At 45.9% G+C, this 12,986-nt stretch overlaps 1 pseudogene; it reads right to left on the bottom strand.

The window, feature by feature from the left end:
* Window positions 1-701: 701 nt before the first annotated feature.
* On the bottom strand, window positions 702-11,106 carry LOC119318403 (annotated as a pseudogene).
* Between the last annotated feature and the right edge of the window lie 1,880 nt (window positions 11,107-12,986).

The raw sequence follows: 12,986 nt of genomic DNA, 5'->3' as shown, positions 1-12,986 counted from the left end.
GGGGAGGTTTCACTTCTCTGCATTCAAGTTGACAGAATGTACTTCTGACGCAAGTTTATGCAAATCAAGTCGTATTTTGCGCACTGGCAGGTCTGTGAAACAAAACAGACATGGGAGCGTGATATATTTGTGTTGACGTGTGGCGGTTCATAACCTGAGATAACACTAGATTGTCATCCAAGTAGTGCCTAGATTAGCCCAAATGACAAGAGCGTATGTATATATACACTCAGTTCATAATCCACTCAAGTTGACCAGCAGTTTGCTGCTTTCCATCCTGATCAAATGTAGGAGAATGCAACCGAGTTAATGACAATCTCATCCATGAAAAAGTTAATGCTGCAACAAGAAGAGCCCCAGGGACAAGTCCGTGCAATATCTTGTCACAAGATCGAATTCTGGAATATTTGAGTATAGATAGGCGTGGGTACCCTTCTCACCACTTCTTTTCTTGCCCATCATGCAAGTCAAATACTGCACAAAAAAATTGTGGTCTATCTGATTCAAAATGCTCCGGTAACTCGGTGGTATCGTTGTTATGCCAAACCGCGTTAGATTGCAAAATTTAGTTTGTCGGGAGAATCTTTACTGGTCGTAGCAATGTTTTCTGGCCCACAACCCAGAATCTGAAAAGCTACCACAAATGCAAAACAGAGCCTAAAAAGGCTCAAATGGTCTAGCCACAGGGTACATCATATATATAGTAGGCATGGCGCCTTCAAACTACTGATTATATTCAGAAGATATAGACAAGTATTGATGACCCAAATTCATATCATCAGAGAAATGCATCACCCACGACAGATAGACATGACCACAGGCGAAGTGAAACTCAACGGTCGATCGACACATCAAAAGTTCAAACAGACTATTGAAACAAGGGTTATTCGCTTGGTTCCTGAGAGCTACTCCTGGGTAGTAGTAGCTTTTTTGTTGCTCAATAGGCCTCCTAGCTCTCAAGTTCATTGATCTTTGCAGCAAGGATGAAGTCTGTTATACCTCCTGTTACCACAATAAACTAATAATTATAAACAGACATTCAGGTGAGTCCTTTATTTTGCTTATGTTTTTTAGCACCAATTGACGATAAATGAACTGTTATACTTAGTGTTATCACTCAGTTTTGTATATCTCGTTCTTCTTTATTTAAATTGGTTGGATTTCCCTGTATGAAAATAAGTTTTATCATGACAGTGACCAACCGCCAATAGGCATCAAGCAACTAAGTACCTACCAATTTTGCATGATCAGACGACTTCTAATTAGTACACAATCATATCATTCTCAGCCCGTCAGGGTTCTTAAAACAGCAAAATGAATAACTAGTAAACCATTTCTGTTCGGCATATAATACTACACAAAATTTGGTTTTTTTCAGGTCCCAAAGATTTAATAATCTACTATAACAATGCTGCTCTTTTTCTCGGAAAGCAAGAGAGGTAATTACGATTGCAATTTTGAAAGTAATGAGACAAGTACTGAGTGCGGCGACTTGGCGGACGGGCGCGCCTGCTCATGCTATGTGGCATGTAGGTACAGGTGGAGCAGTGCGGCGGCAGTCAGGGCTGTATGCAGGGCGCGCCAGGGCTGTGTGAAGTCAAGTGGACCAGATGTGGGAACGACGGCTCCGTGACTACGAGTATAACGGGGGCAAAGTGTGCCAGCGGTACATGACAGGGCTTGCAAGCCGTGCCGCTACCGACTGGAAATGGGATACGCGTCTATGACGACTGGAATCCATGGAGTCCCCGTGCCTGTCGTTGCAGCCCCTGGTCATGTGGGTTCCTGTCGCAGGTTCCCCATGCCGTCGGCGAGCGGGTAATCCGGGAACGTGTGGTTGTGCGCCACCGTGGTTCGGTGTTTCGGCGGCGGCGAGTAGCTCTTGCGGAGAAGTTCGCCCTGGCGTCGTGTCACGCGTCCTAGGTCGACACTCGACAGCGGCAGCGCGACAGTTGACGACTCGGCCAATCGACGATGAAACCGTGAAAGACACCCACAGGCACCAGGATGGACTCGGAGGTCAGTTCTCCGTCGGCAATGCATATGTTGATCTATGTATGTGCAAGGGTGCTCCCGATCTGACCTTGTAGTACATAAGAGAGGACATAATTTTTCAGTGTTCTGATGCAGAGTTCGTGTTGGGAGAGAGGACTGAATTTCTTGTGTTGCGTTTTCTGTTTCTGTAGAGCCTGTTTGTGTGTGTAACTGATAGCCAATGTTATACGATGTACAGAACAGTGCCGTGCAATGGAGTTAGCTATCAAGATACTAACCGCTAGTGCAAATGGCACGTCCTGAAGGAAGCGAATGAGAATTTGGGGCCGCTGTACACCAAAAGGAGTCAGTTCAGGGCAGACTTTCACAAGATTGTGAACCACATGCTGAGAGATAGATGAATTCGAAAGGGCTTGAGAGACGACCTGCTCGGCAGATACGCCCGTATGGAAGCATCCACACTTGACATAGACTTTCGAGGTTTGGGAAAAATGAGCAAAATCATATTTCAAGGGCAAGTTCTGCGCCCAAATGACTAGCACACATAGGAGTGAGAGCATGGATCACATGCTTAAATTGTACTCCCTCCGTTCCAAAATAGATGACCCAACTTTGTACTAAGGTTAGTACAAAGTTGGATCATCTATTTTGGAACGGAGGGAGTACGTCCCAGCAAGCTGTGTGACGCACCAATTTGTCCATAAGTACATGAGCAGCTACTGCACGACAGGAACGCGAATGAAAACTACGAAGAACAAAGGACAAAAATAGCAAGCATCACTGACTACTAACATCCGGGCTAATCATAAATATTATGTCCTCATTTTCATGTCTTGCATACACATTTTGCAAACCATGCCGGTTATGAGGATAATAACACCAGTGGAGCAGCATGGGTGTGAGGTTTACACGTGTGTCATGTTCGAGAAATTTGGAGATGTGCTGTACGAGGCAGGGTGATACAAGTTGAAGAGGCGAAAGGCGTAAAATACCTGAGGCATTGCAAATAGTGCCGCGTGGTGTATTAGGTTCAGGTGCGCGGTGGAGGATCAGAGTTTAGTTGCAAGTGCGGCAATTTCGAGCATACTTTTTGCTGTGCTGCCATGAGGTGAAGGTACGACACTCACGGCATGTTTTTTGCCCTAAGCGTTGCATGACATTCGGTGCATAGCTGATTGTGATACTGCCATGAGGTGAAGGTACGACACTCATGGCATGTTTTTTGCCCTAAGCGTTGCATGACATTCGGTGCATAGCTGATTGTGATACTACCATGAGGTGAAGGTACGACACTCACGGCATGTTTTTTGCCCTAAGCGTTGCATGGCATTCGGTGCATAGCTGATTGTGATACTGGTTGGTCGGGTCCTCGACTTGCTGCTGAAGAGGTAGACCAAAGATGAGAGAGATTTACTGCAGGCGCACTTGGTGCAGTTGCAAAAGGATCAGATTTTGCATGTATCAATCACATACCGGCACTGCAGCCTGTACAAACACGCTCTAGTGCTTGTCCGCCTAGGAGATGCAAACCACTGCGCGTATGAGAATTGAGAAGGCCATTGAAATATTTAAAATGGAATGCAGGCACTTTCCCCGTTGTCTCCTACAAGGGACGGGCTGGGTCTGGAGGACGGGCTTGAGAATAATGTGGTACCTCTGTAAGATGTTGCATGAAGTATCCAGTGATGTATGTCCGGGGGCAGCGATGACGGGGCATTCAAAAACTAAGGTGAAGAAAAACCTAGGCGAGGCAGATGATGGTGGCACCGGCAAGCGCACTCGTGCTGCACAATCTGCGGGCAGCCAGGGCGCAACAGCATGACGTGCCCGGACAGGGGGGACGCCAAAGAAACTGAGTAAAGAACCGGTGTGCAGCAGTTGTGATGTAGGTTGCCACCGGAGGAACACTTGCAGCAATCCTAACGTATTGATTAGGGTAGAAAAAAGTCCATTTTACTCCCCTGAACAAAGTGGGTGGTTCACTTTACCCCCTGATCTATATTTTAGTTTCTTCTACACCCCAAACAAAACCAAACCGGACGAACCCCCCCCCCCCCGGCTGGTTTGTCTCCATTGGATGCTGATGTGGCACAGTCAATGGGTGGTTTTGACCGCGGTGGGGTCTACTCGTTAGGTTGGACTATTACACGCTGCCGTTCCCCGTTGCATTCTGGATCAGAAAGAGATCGAAATCCCTTTCTTCTTCTCCCCCATGTCGCCGTCGATGGCTCCCTCGAGGCAGCGCTGAACTCCGACCAGCAACGGTGGTCGGAGTCTTGGTGGTGGCGGCGGCGGCGGCGGTGCAACCCGTCAATCTTCCCCGACCTTTTCCTTCTCCCACGGCCGCTCTCTCCCCCGTCCTCAAACCCTAGGTCGACGGCTGTGTCGATGCGGCGGCGGCTGCTGCGGTCTATCTGATTTCGCGGCGGCGCAGACGAACTGAGGTGAGTCCCATCCCTCCAATCCCCTTCCCTTGGTGTACTTACTCTGCTCTAGTTAGCTGCTGTATGTAGGTTCTAATTGAAGATTGAACGTTGTTTTAATCTGTAGGTTAAGCAATGGATCAACTAGATTGGTTAGGCATCCGTTTCTTTTACAATGCCCAATTTGAGAAGTCAAACAAGCAATTGTCATATGTTGGTGGTAATATACAACTCACATCTGTTGAGAGGTACAATATATCCTTAGCTACTGTCAGGGAGCAATTAGCAGATATAAAGATGGCCTATCATGGTGAAGAGCTAACAGAGAAGCACAGGCTTTATTGGTTGTTTCCTGGAAAAAATGTTAGAGATGGGTTGAGACGACTGGACACTGATAGAAATGTGTTTTTCATGGATAGGTGTATTACAGATTGTGGGGTTGTGGATGTGTATGTGAATTATGAAGATGATGTTGATGAAGATGGACAGAACAGTGTGTCTGATATTGGAGAGAAAGAGGAAGAGGAAACTAATGCTGCAATTGAAGAAGACAAGACAGAAGAGAAGAGTGACAATGATTGGGAAGATGAGCATGACAATTGCTCTGCTGAGGATGACCTGGAGCATAGTTCAGAGGCAGATGTGGATGAGCCTGACAAGATTGAGTATGCTGTACAAGATGAATTGCAACCTGAAACTGGAAATGTTCTTGAAGTAGATGTTGCACCTGATGAAATAAGTGATGAATGTGCAGATCTTGATTGGTGCCCTAAAGATGAAGACAGTTCAGATGAAGATGATGAGGCAGAGGAGCTCAGAAATCATGCTAAGAAAGTGCTCAGAAAGATCAGAATGAGGTTGCCACTTGATGAAGAGAAGGAAGTGAAAGAAAGTACAGCACAGTTAATTCCTTTTGATGAAATGGACGAAGGAAATGACACTTCATACATGGATTCCAGTGAGGAATACAGTTATGATGAGGATGAGCATGGAAATTCATTTAGGATGAAATCAAGATTTCCAAGATTTGATAGCAAGGCTGCAATTCCAATATTCAGTTTGGGCATGACATTTAGAGGAAGAAGTCAGTTCAAGAGGGCACTCGTGAAGTATGGCCTGGCTATGAAGAGGCATATTTGCTTTGTAAAAGATGAGGCTGGTAGGATTAGGGCAAAATGTTCTTGGCCTAAGTGTCCTTGGTTGATTTATGGTGCAAAGAGGAGCTCAAATGATTGGTTTCAAGTCATAACACTTGTTGACAACCACATATGCCCACAGAGGAGAGACAACAGATTGGTTACTGCACCTAGAATTGCAGACAAGTATGAGAGAATTATGAAGGCAAATCCAGGATGGAAAGTGAAATCTATTTAAGGCCACTATCAGATTAGAGATGTTTGCATATGTGCATGTTTCCAAAATAAAGAAAGCAAAAGCAATAGTCAGAAAGAGAGTTAGAGAAGCAATGCATAAAGAATATGCCAGGGTGTTTGATTATCAGCTAGAAATATTGAGGAGCAATCCAGGAAGCATTGTGACAGTTGTGCTTAATCCAAAAGAAACTGCACCAGTTTTTCAGAGATTGTATGTGTGCTTTCAGGCTTGCAAGAGAGGTTTCATAGAAGGGTGCAGGAAAGTAGTGGGTTTGGATGGCTGCTTCTTTAAGGGGGCTCAAAGTGGAGAGCTACTATGTGCTCTTGGAAGAGATGCAAATGGGCAAATGTATCCCATTGCTTGGGCGGCAGTTGAGGTGGAAAATAAGGACTCCTGGTTTTGGTTTATGGCACTGTTAAATAAAGACTTGGAGATTTCAAATCAAGGTGAAGGCTGGGTGTTTATATCAGATCAGCAGAAAGGTCTAATCAATGCAATTTCAAAGGTTGTACCAAGAGCTGAACACAAAAATTGTGCTAGGCACATTTATGCTAACTGGAAGAAAAAACATAGGGACCAGAAATACCAGAAGAGATTTTGGGCTTGTGCAAAGTCTTCTAATAGAGTTCAGTTTAATTTGAACAGGGCAAAGCTTGCTCAGCTCACACCAGAAGGAGCAAGAGACATGATGCAGGCTGGACCTGAACATTGGTGTAGAGCATGGTTCAAAGAAGGATCATTCTGTGATTCAGTCGACAACAATATGTGTGAAAGTTTTAACAATTGGATAGTGGAATATAGAGGTCTTCCGATCATCAGTATGTTTGAAGCCATCAGAGCAAAGGTGACAGTTAGGATTCAAGTTAATAGAGCTATGCCTGCCAATTGGAATGGAACAATTTGTCCCAAAATCCTCAAAAAAGTGAACAAGTTGATACAACTTACTGAGAAGTGTGAGACAATATGGAATGAAAAAGATGGATATGAGGTGAAGTTAGGACAGCATGGATTCAAAGTTGACTTGCAAGCAGGAACATGTTCTTGTAGATACTGGCAATTGTCAGAAATTCCATGTATTCATTCTCTAGCAGCTTCATAGTGTGGCCCTGAACAAGTTGATACAACTTACTAAGAAGTGTGAGACAATATGGAATGGAAAAGATGGATATGAGGTGAAGTTAGGACAGCATGGATTCAAAGTTGACTTGCAAGCAGGAACATGTTCTTGTAGATACTGGCAATTGTCAGGAATTCCATGTGTTCATGCTCTAGCAGCTTCACAGTGTGGCCCATATGAACATGTCATGATGCCAATGGAGGGCATGCCTAGCTGGCCAATATCTGACAGACCTAGACCATTAGTTCCAAGCTATGTGCAAATGCCTGGGAGGCCCAGAACAGAGAGAATAAGAGGTGGAGATGAGCCTCCTAAGCATGCACAGAAACTCTCCAAGATTGGGACTAAGATCAAGTGTAGTTTATGTGGAAATCCTGGGCACAACATGAGGAAATGCAATACTAACCCCAACAAGAGAAAGTACAAGAATAGGAAGAGGAAAAAAGAAACAAAAGTGTGTAATGATTTTTACATATGTTTAATTTCTATATGTTTTGTACTTGTGAAATTGCAGCAATGTGAAACACCTAACAACTGTTACTTTTCTGTGTTGTGTAGGAAAATCCTCCAAGGACATCTCAAAGAGTAGCAAATGAAACTGCTACAACCCAGTCTTCACAGCATGCAACTCAAACATCACAGCAAGCTGCAGGAGGGAGAGCCCAGTCTTCACAGCAAGCTACAGGAGGGACAGCACAGCCTTCACAGCAAGCTACAGGAGGGACAGCACAGCCTAGAAGGGGAAGGCTTCCAAAGCAAGCAAATAGAACAGTTGGTGCTAGTTCTAGTCATAGAAGGAGGAAATCTACCAGGGTTAGCATGTTTGATGAACTGAGGGGTTAAGCGGGAAAATTTATGTTGTTTAGAGCCTTCAAATTGTGTTTGTTGTTGTTTGATGAACTTGTGTTTGTTGCTGTTAAACTACACAATTTCTTTTTGAGGAACTAGTGTTTGTTACTGCTAAGCTATAGAATTTGTGTTTAGTTGAATGCTACTGTTTACTATGTTCTCTTTTGAAAGAAACTTCCTTTCGATAGAAGCTTGGCAAAATATGTTCACTTTTGGCACAAACAAATAAGCTCACAATTGTACCATTTCACAAGACAACATAGTACCAGCACATTACACAAATATTTGGGACAATTTTGGCAGTACAGTTGCTTCACCACAACAACGAGCATAAAATAGAACTGAACACACAGTACAACACTACAGATTGTTAACACAGTACAACAAACCAAGTGGAAAGCCAAAGTGCCAAATATAACATGACACAAACTCAAACTCCTTCATCACCGTCAGTGCCGTCGATCTTGCCCAGCACAGTCTTGAAGATATGCTTGCGAGTCAGGTCCTCGCCTTCTCCTGGCAGCCACTCATCAGGCAGTCCTTCAGCAAGCAGAGGACCACGATCAACAACCTCCTTCATATGGCAAATGACAGGATACAGTAAGCTGTTCTTCTTCCTCGGCGACGACGGTCCGTATTCACCCAATTCGAATTGCATTGCTTCATACTCATCCATGGACTCGGGTGGCTTGTTTGTCAGCTTCGGCTCAGGTATCTCCACTGTCACCACCTTGCCAACAAAGGAAGGGTCACGAAGCCACGCCATGACCTCAAGCTCGCGGCGGCTTGCCGGCGGCAGGATCTCGATCAGCTCGCCACCCAGCTACTTGAGAACATCTTTCACGGACGCCGTCGTCCAGGCCTGGTTTGGGAGGCCTTCAAAGCCGAGCTTGCTCTTGTACTTCAGAGCACCTGGCTGAGATCGAACCATTCTGCACCAACGCGAAAACTGAATCCAACGCCGGCAACACTTGATCTTCATTGACGAAAGGAGCACCTCAGAGCACTTCTCCTCCGTCGAGAAGGTCAGCCACAGGTCGTGTGGTGGGCACGCGAACTCGACGACCACCTCGGATGGCACCACCCCGCAATGCTGCTGCCAGATCGCCAGCATGGCTGCCGGCGTCACTGTCTGCTCGCCATCTCCGACCGCAGTTGCCAGAAGCACGTGCCGCCCGAAGCGCAGCTCCAGCGCATCCATGGCCGGAGTGCGGGAGATCAGGACATGGCTCGCCTCTCGACGGAGCTCCGACTCTCCCTGCCGCCACACCTCCTGCGGGAACCGGCGTTCCAGCAAGCTACGGCTCGCCTGGGCTACTGCGACGACCGGGGCCGCGCCTCCATCGCCAGCGGCGCTCACGGCGTCCGGAGACACGGTGGTGGAGCTCACGCTGCCGCCGCCCATGGAGAATAGGGTTAGGGATTTGGACTGGGAAGGGGGGATTTCTGATCCAGATCGCAACGGGGAACGGCAGCTCTATAACAGTCCAACCTGACAAGTAGGCCCCACCGCGGTCAAAACCGCCCTTTGACTGTGCCACATCAGCATCCAATGGAGACAAACCAGCCGGGAGGGTTTTCGTCCGGTTTGGTTTTGTTTGGGGTGTGGAAGGAACCAAAATATAGATCAGGGGATAAAGTGAACCACCCACTTTGTTCAGGGGAGTAAAATGGACTTTTTTCATTAGGGTATAATGATTTGTAGAAAATTGTTGTATCACATTTTCCTGTGTGGTGTGAGACCTGAGAACTGAATTTGTGTAACTATGGGATTGTGCTAGCTGAATAAACGTGTAACTTCAAGAGGCATAGTATGTCCAGTGGCGATGTGTGGGAACAGGGCTTTCGAAATGATTTTGCAGGCCGGCCAAACAGCCCCAGTGCAACCCACGTCAAACTGGGTCGCCAGTACAAAACGCAACTCCGGTCACTAGACGGCCATCCAAACGACATTACGGCACTAAGTTCTCCACCCGTTAGTGCATTAAAAGCAACTCCGCCCCACAACCGACGCTGTGTCAGATCTCATAGATGTCGAACGGTGCACGATAACGTGACCAGGCGAGGATGAGCACTCCTCTGAATTTTCGGACAAGTACTCCAGTTTTAAAAGAGAGATTCGACTAAAAGATAATACATGAAATCCTAGAGTGAATTGTGTAGTCAAAATAAATTAGCCAAAATAACCATATGGGACACTTACTGACTGCGTGAGTCCACACATCAATTTTCACATTATTCCAACCAACAAGGTGAAGATCTGGGTGGTGACCTGGAAAAGCATACCCATTTAAACATACTTTGCCAAGATAGTTACTGAAACAAAACAAAAATCATGCCAAGAAATTTGTTGGATTCTGGGTGAAATACAAAATGTCTTGACCAATTCAAGGAGTACTGTCCTCTAGAAATGTAACAACAATTTGGATTGAGATATATTTTTTGCCAGCATCAACTTGTTGTGGTCTGTATGTAACAGTGATAATCTTAAAATGCAATACGGTGAGGACATGGGACTGGTAGGACAGGAAGTCAATTGGTCATTACTTCCATCAGATTATTTTTTAAGGAGAGTTGAATACTAAGCAATGAGACAATGTGAATATGAAGAACATAGCTAGCAAAAGAAAGGAGACCTTGTTCCTCGGCAACAGCAGCAACAAGCTGAAAGAAGTCAAGCCCTTTCGCAAACTTCTTCACCTTCCATGCCCTGTGTAATTTCAGAATGTCACCCTCATTTCTCAGCTCCCAACCAGCCACCTGTTTGTAAGGGGCTCAGTGAACGAAACAACCGGTCTTAATCAAGTTTCTTCACCATAACAAAGTATGCGAAGAAAGAAAAAAACCCTGTTGTAGCAACCTTTTAGCAGAATCCTCTGACATGGCTTGTAAATCCTTTGAACTGCATGGGAGACAACTCTTCTTTGATAATACTGAAAGAAGAAAACAGAGATGCGTACTCTTTTTACAGGACTGCAGAGTAATTAGTGGCCTCAATCAAACTCAGAAGCACACATCAGGGGGTGGCCTAATAATAATATCACAACAGCGAGACTCAAATTCGTAAGCATGAATAGAAAGAAAAGCGAACGGGGGTGCAGCTCACCAACCATGAATCCTGGATCGAGAGAGATTTAGAAACGAACAAGGCTGCGACGGCTCACCAACTTTAGCAGCAGCCTCGTCCCCCGGAGGGGCGAGCAGGGGCGGCCTCCCCGGGTGCCTGGCCGCGGAATAGGGTACGCTCCTCCATCCCTAGCTTCGGGGAGACAGCGGCGCAGTGCCGAGGGAATCCAGGTGAAGCTTGTATGTTCAGAGATGAAAGGACATTTTTTTAGAAAAGGAGGATTACCCCCGGTCTCTGCATCTGAGCGATGCATGCAGCCATTTTATTAATTATTCATAAAGACCTTACAAAGTAGTACATCAGATATTGTGAAGCCACCATCCTAGCAACATATGTCACTATTTCTATCCACCTGATGAAGGTGTGCCGATAGTCCGAGCCTGATACCAAACATACATCGCACAAATGCCTAACATCTAATGCCGGAGGCCCCAACCAAGCCACATACTGGGTTTGGGGTATACACCGGTCTGACGCACTCTCATGTGCTGTCGCCGCCATCTTCCACCAATCCATCTTCAGAGCAAAAACTAACGCACCGACCTTGCTAGGCCTCTCTGCCATCGACGCCACCATGACGCCAGACAGCGTCCTCCTCCTGCGCGAGTCCATCTCCTTGCATCGGACATCGAATCCCCATTGCACCACGCCGCCGAGATCCGCCATCTTTGATGTGGTAAATGAAAAACCGCTCCACCACTTGTCTCCTCCATCCAGCCGCTGCTCCAAAAACAATGCCCCCATGAGGGAGAACGACGCCTAAAGTGTCGCCATCGTTCGATCCGGGAACCCCGGGTCTAGAGATGAAAGGACATGTAGCTTCTAAACATTCATCTCCGGCATATTTCCCGTGGTGGGAAGAAAAATAGAAAGTATGTCGTGGAATAGGTGTCATACTGCCCCACATACGCTCCATATATACCTTCCACATTCTTCCAACAACAGGAAATATCCCAGAGTTGAGTCGGTAGAGAGTGTCGTCGAGGTCTCCCTCTGGTTGTTAGAGAAGGATGAGAAGACGAGGGCAGGAGGTGTTTAAATACCCCAGGCCCGAGTTTGCGAGTTCGAGTCTCTCCGCTAGTCTGCTGCATCTTTTATCTTTTTTCCGTGTAGAATGGGGGATAACCATTGTGGTGGTGGAATCTGATGCATTGCAGCTTGTCCATGCAATCAAATCGACGGAGTTCGATCTAACCCCGAATGGGGTCCTTTTCAGAGATATTCGACCCTTTGCTTTCAGACTTTTAGTTCGTTTTTTATTTCTCATTGCTCACGGGCGTGTAATAAGGTTGTAGACGCTCCCGCGCTGCTTTCAGTCAATTCATTGAGGGCTGGGTTACTCGGTGTCACTGTTCCTTAGCGGAGTCTCCACGTTTAGACTGATAATTTTTACTATCCAGGCTTGCCAAAAAAAAGGTTACTGTTCCGAGATCATTATCGAGGATTAGGGAAAATGATAAGCGCCGCTTTTTCCTTGTCAGTCATGCGGATTAATCAGTTATAGATCAGGACAAACACTTGTTAGAAAGTACAGTACTAGTACAGATACAACTACGCCGATCATAATATACTTGTAGTATACAGTTTTCAAACGAATAGTACTAGTACTAGCACAAATATCTATTTAGTGCTCCAGAACCTAATTGTGTATGCTACTCTGCTAGTAGTGCGTCGCTGTACGGGAAACACACAAACGGTACGTATCAATCAGTCACTACAAAGGCAATGTCCTGATCAAAGACGGAGCATCAATCAGAAGCCGTATGGCCCGGTGATGTTCCTAACTTTGCTCAGTTCTTGGTTGCTAGCAATCGTGCTTGGTAAGCCGTTTAATGGACTCGGAGGTCCAGTTTCAGAAAAAACAGCTAACGTTGCAGAAGTAAATGTAATGGCACAGATCGATAGAATCGACCCCGTGACGAGCTTCGCCACCAAGCTGGGGGATGCCTTGAGGCATGGCGTGCATACACGCATTATTTGATAGAGTTCTGGGTGTTTGAATTCAAATCTGTTTAAAATTTTGACTGTACTAGTACTTTTCGGAAAACACCGGGATTGCCGGTTTTAGGTCAGTTTTCAGATTTCCCGTGCCTGAATATAA

This window comes from Triticum dicoccoides, chromosome 6A (genome assembly GCF_002162155.2).
Source record: "Triticum dicoccoides isolate Atlit2015 ecotype Zavitan chromosome 6A, WEW_v2.0, whole genome shotgun sequence".
Taxonomy (NCBI): Eukaryota; Viridiplantae; Streptophyta; class Magnoliopsida; order Poales; family Poaceae; genus Triticum; species Triticum dicoccoides.
This window is presented reverse-complemented; position numbering and strand designations above follow the sequence as displayed.